This window comes from Clarias gariepinus, chromosome 23 (genome assembly GCF_024256425.1).
Source record: "Clarias gariepinus isolate MV-2021 ecotype Netherlands chromosome 23, CGAR_prim_01v2, whole genome shotgun sequence".
NCBI classification, from domain to species: Eukaryota; Metazoa; Chordata; class Actinopteri; order Siluriformes; family Clariidae; genus Clarias; species Clarias gariepinus.
Window position 1 is genome coordinate 499,982 of NC_071122.1, and position 8,368 is coordinate 508,349.

Below are 8,368 nucleotides of genomic sequence, written 5' to 3' on the forward strand. Positions count from 1 at the left end.
GACACTGATTCCAGTTTTCCTGGGTCCATCTTTGTAGGATAAGCTCTTCGTAGAGCATTCCATATCTGGTTTCTGTATGCACCAAATGCAAGTCCATCTCCGGCGTTTTGGCCTTTCAGGGCAAACAGACAAGCATCATCTAATATCTCCATGGTTTTCACTTTTCCAATCGTTTGTGCTAGGATAGCTTTTACGTCCCCAATTGCTAGCAAATATCCAGTAGTCTTTTCTTCAAACTTAGTTATCCACTTCTGTGCTCCATTGCACAACTCAGGCAGTTGGCCAGCTAGGCCTGTCATGTCCATGAAGGACCATGGCACGTACTGGCGCTGGGCTCCCTTTATCACAAGAGGGCACTGTTTGGTGGTGTAATCTTCTGTATCTGACATACTAGCACACAGTTCATCACCTTTTCGTTGTCTGGGTTTTCTCTCATATGTGGGCACTTGCCATTCTGGGCCGTCGTACCATCGTGATGGCTGCTTTGTACGCGCAGATCTCCTTATCATCCTTGGGTCTGTCAGTGCTCTCTCTGTCTTTTTCAGGGCACTCTTTGTGTACTGAGTCAGATGGTCTTCACACAAGGCTATACCTTCTTCTGCCTGCTTGAGTGCTTTGTCAATGGATCTTTTATCACTGATTCTTTTTTCAGTTACACGGGGAGTTTCATGGCAACTTCTACTCCTGTATGTCTGTTCCTTACTTTTTGTATGTCTTCGATCGCTGCGTCTTGGGGCGCTCATCCGGCCTTGTCTTTCTGTTCGTTTCACTGCATCTTCTCTGGGTTCAATGTACATAAACCCCTGTACTTTTCTTCTTACTGCTTTGCCTTGAACTTCTTCAGTCACTTCGTCTTTTTCCTCGGACCCTGTTTCATCCTTATCTGAATCGGACCAGTTGGATGACGCTGGTGATGGGTAGGGGGCCCAGGAATCTGCGAGTGTTTCTTCCTCTTCTTCCGATTCATCTTCTTCTAGGTCCTCCTCGTCTTCTATTTCCCTTTCCTTCGTGAGGGGCCTTTCTTGTTCCCTCTTTCCTTCGTCAGGCTTGGGGTGCCGTGTAGGTTTGAGCATTTGGGTCTTCTTCAGGAATTGCTCACTTCGTCTCTCCATTCGCTCTAGCTCCTCTTTTCTTGATAGCGGGTAAGAATCTCTTATCTTTTTACCACCCTGTCCTTTCTCTCTTTCTATGTGGGGTCTGAGGGTTGTCGCTTCCTGCTTTTTACCTTCAGCTTGTTGATAGTCCCATTCGGGGTTGTATGGTGTCAGTTCAGGGTCGCTTGGTGTCAGTTCAGGGTTGCATGGCGTCGGTTCAGGGTTACATGGCGTCAGTTCAGGGTTGCATGACGCTATTTGAATATGTCCCGTTACTTGCCCTTTAAAGTCCCATGTTCCTTTGTTATTTTCCGTTAGTGTTGGGTACATTCCCCTAGCCCTCCGTTGCATGTGTTCCTCAGTGTATGGTGGTGGTCTCTCCTCGTCTATACTTATCTCATTTCTCTTTTCTTCACATGCTTCTTCTTCTTTACATGTCTTTACTTCCTGTTCTTTTTCTTCAGTTGGCTTTGCCTTTTCTTTTCTTTTCCCTTCCTTTATAAACCATTCAATGATGTCTAACTTATGCTCCAGTTTCATTCTTTCCTTACTGCTTTTTCCTTTAGTAGTATGTCTGAGCATTTCTTTGACTTCATTGCAATGTTCTTTATTGAAGGTTCCCTCTTTAGGCCATTGCAGATCTCCTGTTGTCCCGTCATGCCATTTTGTCATGCATTTTCTGATGTACTTTTCCTCTTCTCTGTGTTTTGCTATAATTATATCTGCTGGAGTCACTGGCTTTGGCCAGGTGCTCTTTCTGGAGTGGAACATCCTCTCCATCACACTCTTTTGTTCCTGTTTATGTGTTAAATACTTGTGTTTCTTTTCTCTCTTATTCACTACCGTTTGCCTGTTGTGTACCTTGTGATTGTTGCTGTAGATCTTAAATGCTTGCTTTTCTCTTAAATGTTCTCTGAGCATTAATCATCCACTGCTGTCATAATCAGAGGCACAACAAATTTGTCAAGGGTCTGAAAAATTATTCGTCCGTCGGGGCCGACTGGTATCAGAGTAAAATCACTGGTATTACTGTTAATCCACCACTCACGACACAGCACTAGCGGACCAGCTTCAGCTTCTATCAATCTATACCTTCTTACTGTTCGTCCGTTTGGTTTCTCGTCTAGGCGTAACACGTCCCAACTTGGATATGTGCGTAGCAGCGAAATAAGTGGAGTAAGACTGGGGGGTCCGCCTATTCCTTTTAATTCTAATGTACCGTTTATTACCTTTAAACAAATTTCTCTGGGCACTAATCCGATGAAGGACATCTCTTCATTTTTTAAAATAGGATGTAAGGACTATAGTGTGTGTGTTATATGTATTGATGTCAGTGTTTAGTACGTCAGGTATCAGCGAATGCCTAAGCGTCCACTCTCCCTTACTATCCTTTATTCTAAAAAGTAAATCCTTTCCTGTATTATTCAGCAACCATCTGTATATTTCGTTCTGATGTGTTTCCGGTATCCTAAATATTTGGTCACATTTAGTTAATACTCCCTCTTCACTTATCTGTTCATCCCAATTTATCTCTCTACAATTAGTTGTCATAAGTTTTACCTGTTCCCTTATGATCTATTGCGGATGTGCCACATCCACCAATATCTGATTTATTGTTTTTTTATGCTTTTTACTTCATATACGCAGGTTCTATATATCTAGGTGTTAACATACACATATAACATACACATATAACATATACACAGAAAAGTTACACACAATACAAGCGCTTTGAATGAGTTTTACAGGTTTGAGTACTCCAAACCACTGCAATGTCAATCAACAGTTCATCACACAACTGGGCCCAGAACACAAATATCACCTGTAGGAATTTCAGATATCTCTTATCTCCTCGTTCCTAGCGAAACCTCATACACATGGGCTCTAGCCCTAGGACACGAGATCGTACGTTAATCACCTACAGGACTTTTTCACAATACCACCTGTTAAGCTCCGCGTCTTAGAAACACCTCACTCTTCAATGAGTTCTATACTTAGCGGCTTATTACAGGACTTTTCCACCTGCCACGTCTGAGGATTTGCTACCGTCCTCTACCTAGTGAACTGCAGGACTTTTAAACCATCTGGGTCCGGCCCCACCTGTTGGCGATTCCTCGTGTACGGGCTCTAGCCCCAACACGGTGGCGTTACCTCAGATACCTTATACCATATATCAAAACAGACCATCTGGGTCCAGCCCCACTTGTTGGCGATTCCTTATATACGGGCTCTAGCCCCAACACAGTGGCGTTACCTCAGATATACCAAACAAAACGTGCGTGCACCACAAATATAAAATAACCTTTAAAATCCCCTATTATTTTGTTACTTCATCCAGTCTTTTGTATTAACACAAATACAGTACTTATTTTGTCAATATCAGCAACATTCAACAACATGTGTTCAATATACCTTAGGAGTTGCTCCCTCTAGCTGGAAACACGCATACTAACAGACCATGAACTTCTAATGCAGAAATTTGACAAAACAGGTTTTCTGCTTACCTTCTCTATGTTGGCCAAAGTCGATGGTCTGTCAGCCTGCGGTGGTCCCAGGTCCCCAGAGGGGCCGCACCTCCACGGCAATCGCAGTCGGAGGTCACCAATAAATGTGGGAGATAATTCTTCCACCTGTTGATGTTGCTGTTAGTTTAAAATATCAATCAGTTAACAAATCATGAACAAATAGAATTAAAGAAGAATCAAAGAAGTTTACGCCACGCAGAGCTGGATGAAGTAAGTCAGGCTTTTATTGCAGCAATAAGAACCCAGGTGAGCCGGATTAGCAATGCTTTAGATCAGATCACAAGCAATGCCAAAATCAGACTACTTTCTCAGTCAAAATCATGCTTCTTTTATACAGTTTTCTGAGAGGGGGGATCTCCAGTCTCCTCCCCTGTACCTTCACCTCGTTTGACCTTATCAGAATTTTTATTCCATTATAATCCAGTTTATGTCAATTAATATTTCCATTATAATTACATTTCTTTATTTTTTTACTCCTCCCTGCGCTTATCTGACTCCTCCCTGCGCTTATCTGACTCCTCCTACGTTTATTAATTTCCCATTATAAATCGTTTTCTTTAATATTTATTTTCTATTATCTTTTCACTTTTCGTATCTTTCTTATAAAAAATATAGGGTGGTGCTTGTTTTCAAGGCTTTTTTCTCGTTTTTCTTTGGTTTGTTCTTCATTTCTCAAGAGACCAGCCATGGGTAAGCATCTCCTTTGCACTATTTTATTTTACTTATTTACCTTATTTTACCTGTTTCAATGTTTCTCATGTATTTTGTTCTTTTTTATAGCTAACCACGACTTCTCCATTGATGATTTTATCCCTTCGGATGATTCAGACAGCCAAGGCAGTCCAGATCGTGTTCCTTCTGAGGACTACAACCCGACTGAACCTGTTATGGAACAGGCCTCCGTGAGTCCTGTCCGAACTGATTCTGAGTTGTCTGGTTCTTTAATGCATTATCTACGTGACAAAGGATTTACCTATGTTAGGAAAGATGATTCCAAACCTGGTCCTTCTAAAAGACGGCGTTTGGATTTTGAGAGTCCTCACTGTTCTTTTCAGCCAGTAAGGCCAGAGTCTAGTACTCCGGCTCCATCTGTCAGGAAGCCTAGAGGGTATGTAAGTATTGGTACCCAAACTGATTTTAAAGTGTCTGTTAGTACACAAACTAACGAGACAGCTACTGTTGGTACTCAAACAGATTTTCCTCAAGCACCTGTTCCATTGTTAAATCGTGGCATTTCTGCTTTTATTCCTCTCACTGACCTTCCTATTGGTGTTGTTTTAGCTCAAAGAAGGTTTGATATGTAACTTTATTTTTGTTGATACTTCACCCTGGCCCCTTATGATTTTGTATTATACGTTGGGCTTTTATACTCTGTATTTTTATATTACTACCATGTAGATACACATTTTTATTCTGTATCTACTCTTATTAAACTATATTATTCACAAGACTGGCTCTGTGTCTCTGATTTTTTCCTGCTCTTTGTTTGTTCGTACCGGCCTGTGCCCGTGGTGCCTTACACCTATGTTCTAGGGAAATTCCTGCTCCTTTTAAGTTTGGTTTCGAGGACATAATTTATTACATAGGTTACTGTGCCCTTTACTAACTTCTCTCATTGTTCTGTTTTTCTATGGCCTGGTCTTTGCTGTTTTTTCTATGTTTTTTCTTATTGCCTTGGTTTCTGTTTATCTGCATGGGCAGTTTTTAGGTATTTCCCAAGCTCCTGGTACCACTGTTTCTGACTTGCTCCTGTCCTGTCTCTCTGCTATACTGGTATACTTATAGGCCTTTTATATTTCTGCCTGCACAAATGTATAATAATTAAAACATGCTTACATGAATATAAGTTGATTAAAACATGCATACATATTTGATTAAAATATGCTTACAATTTCCATATGAACAGCGCGCGCACGGGGAGGCGGGATCACATTAGCTGTAATGAGCCGATACAGGAGAATCTGTACCACTCCTTACTTTCATACGGATGACATAAAAAAAGATTATTTATTTCCGAGTTAAATTGGTAAATGTAAAAGTAGACAATTTAAGCTATACATATGTATTTTGTGTCTCTCTGTGGAGTATTTGCTGAGTTTCAGTTCATTTTAATGACGTGTTTCTCCCTGCAGTTTACGCAGACCAAAGCGACAGACAGCGCACCCTGTTTGTTTTCTTTATTTTATTAATGCACAAAGTTTTATTTTACCATGTGTGCATATAAAAAAAGTAGACACTTTACAGATTTGATTAATATATAGATCTTGTCTGTACGATTAAAACTGAAAGTGTAATTTAAGTTCTTATTGGCGTCATCAGGGGAAGACGCCTCAAAACGCATATATGCGTGCGCGGACCTCAGAGGGTTAAAGTGGGGAGAAGTGCATTTCAGTTTCTCTAAATGTATAGGTGAGAACAGCCGATTCACACCTAGGGAGGGTGAATAATTTGTAATGTTGTCTGGCATTGTAAAGCACTATAGTGACACTAAAAGCACAACCCAGGATTAATAGGAATTATTATACTGCATAAATATTATTTATCACAAAAAAATCCTCGCGCTCGGGAAAACTATGCGTGCGGTTGAGCGCTGATTAGACTATAGGAAATTAAAGCGGAAGGTTTTTATTTAGACTATAAAAAAATTAACCTGCGTCTTTTTTTAGGCATGCCAGCTGCCACTTTTTAGTTAGAAGTTTTCAATACAAATCTTATAATGCCCACATGACATGACGGAATAAGGCACGGCTGGTGATGATTGGGGTTTGTTGGGTTACAGTGGATTTTACTAAGCGGTGTGAGATGTTCTGTATTGTTTTTGGTGAACTTGAGTGCGTCAGAAAATGAACGCAAACATTTTTTTTTTAAATGGTCAGAGTCAGTCTGCTTGCTGTTTTCCCGACGCGTTCATAATCATTAGTCTACTTCTGCCGTTGCGCTCTGGAAAACTTTATGCATGCGGCTAAGCGCTGATTAAAACTATGGAGTAAATTAAAGAGGAGGATTACAATGCCGAATCGAAGTCCTGAGCCCAAACCTTATTTAAATTAAATTAACAAATATTATAAGTAAAAAAAACAATAGCCCACGTTTAGAAACCGTTTATAAATTCTTTCCAACATGAGTTGGCCCGGTGTTATGCGCAGAGCGCCGGGAGATTTCCTGAAGCTCCTAAATCACTGGGGCATTTTTTTTCTAAATAGACGCTATCTTTAATAACTGATGGAGGTTTTGAGCTGTATACACACGCATTCCTGCCTAAACAACTCTTAAAACTACACCTGTGACACAATAAACAGTAATATTTCGAACAGTCTGCAGGCTGATATTTGGAGAAACGAAAGAATAATGAATAAACCAGTTGTTAGGTCAAAATAACCCAACCAGGTGTTCATTTGTAAACTACAAATATGAGCCAAATATGAGTCTCATATGAGCCAACATGAGCAACCCAACAATGTGTTTAAAGTACCTAAAATAATCTAGAACTTAAATAACAATAAACAGATACAGAGATACGCTGTATAACAGTCACTATTGTATTTATTGCAACGAGCGAAAATGTCACTTTGCGCCACCTGGCGGCCATTTTACGAATGACTTTGAAATGCAACTGATTTATTTTGCCCGCTGACGTTTTTACACGGCGGTGAGTGCGACGGTAATAACCATTCCAATTGATTAACTTCTGTACAAGTGAAATATTCATTATGAAGAAATATAATTTCTCCCGAAAACAATTATTGATCTGGTTACTGATGTTGGACTGCTATTACATATAACTGTATGTAACTGTGTGTGTGTGTGTGTGTGTGTATGTTTGTTGTTTTACTGCTAAATTAAACTGAATTTTAATAAACCTATTGCAAATTAAGATTGATGGTATGTTTCTTAAAAACATACGTGAGTTAATTTGATTGTTTATGTAACTGTGTACATGTGTCTGTTGTTTTTGTTAGTAAAATAAGCTAAAGTGATGAAGCAGACATGTCCTTGCTTTGTTAGCCATCTTACTGTTGTCATTTATGCACAAGTTAGAGCTGTACCCCAGTCTATGTTAAAGATGCACCAATTTAATTATAGACCAAGTGCACTGATACTAGTGTTATACAACTGCTAAATAGATTTAATGCTGCATGCAATGATTTAATGTAACATTTGATTTGGTTAATTGACTTTGGATGAGATTTTGTTTTTAAGATAGTTGAACTCAATTATATTGTAAAACATAGTATTTAAACATCTTTAAAGCTGATTTTAGTTAACCTCAATTCTACAATAGATTCCGTGCTTGTAGTTTCACGGATAAGTACAAATGTAAATGTAATTTAAAGTGCCGGCACACGCACACACACACACACATTAAAGGCGAGAGAGAGAGAGTGAACCTGCACCGTTTTAAATTATGCACACACACACACACATAACACACACACTGATACAGTAAAGGCGAGAGAGAGAAAGAGAGTGTAAGTGTGTGACACACTGCAGCGCAAGAGAAAGAACACACACACACATAACACACACGGATTTTGATTATACCAGTAAGTGACGAGAAGTATGACCCAGAAGGGGAGGTGATTACCTGCAGCGCAAGAGAGAGAAAAAATGTTGGCTCAGTTGTGATCACGTGACGCTCGGCATCAAATCAAGAAGCGCATGCGTGATACATGATACTCGGTGCTCGTAAACCAAGACAATGCTAGTTTTCCAAATCAAAATTTATTAAAAATATTTGCTCGTCTTGCG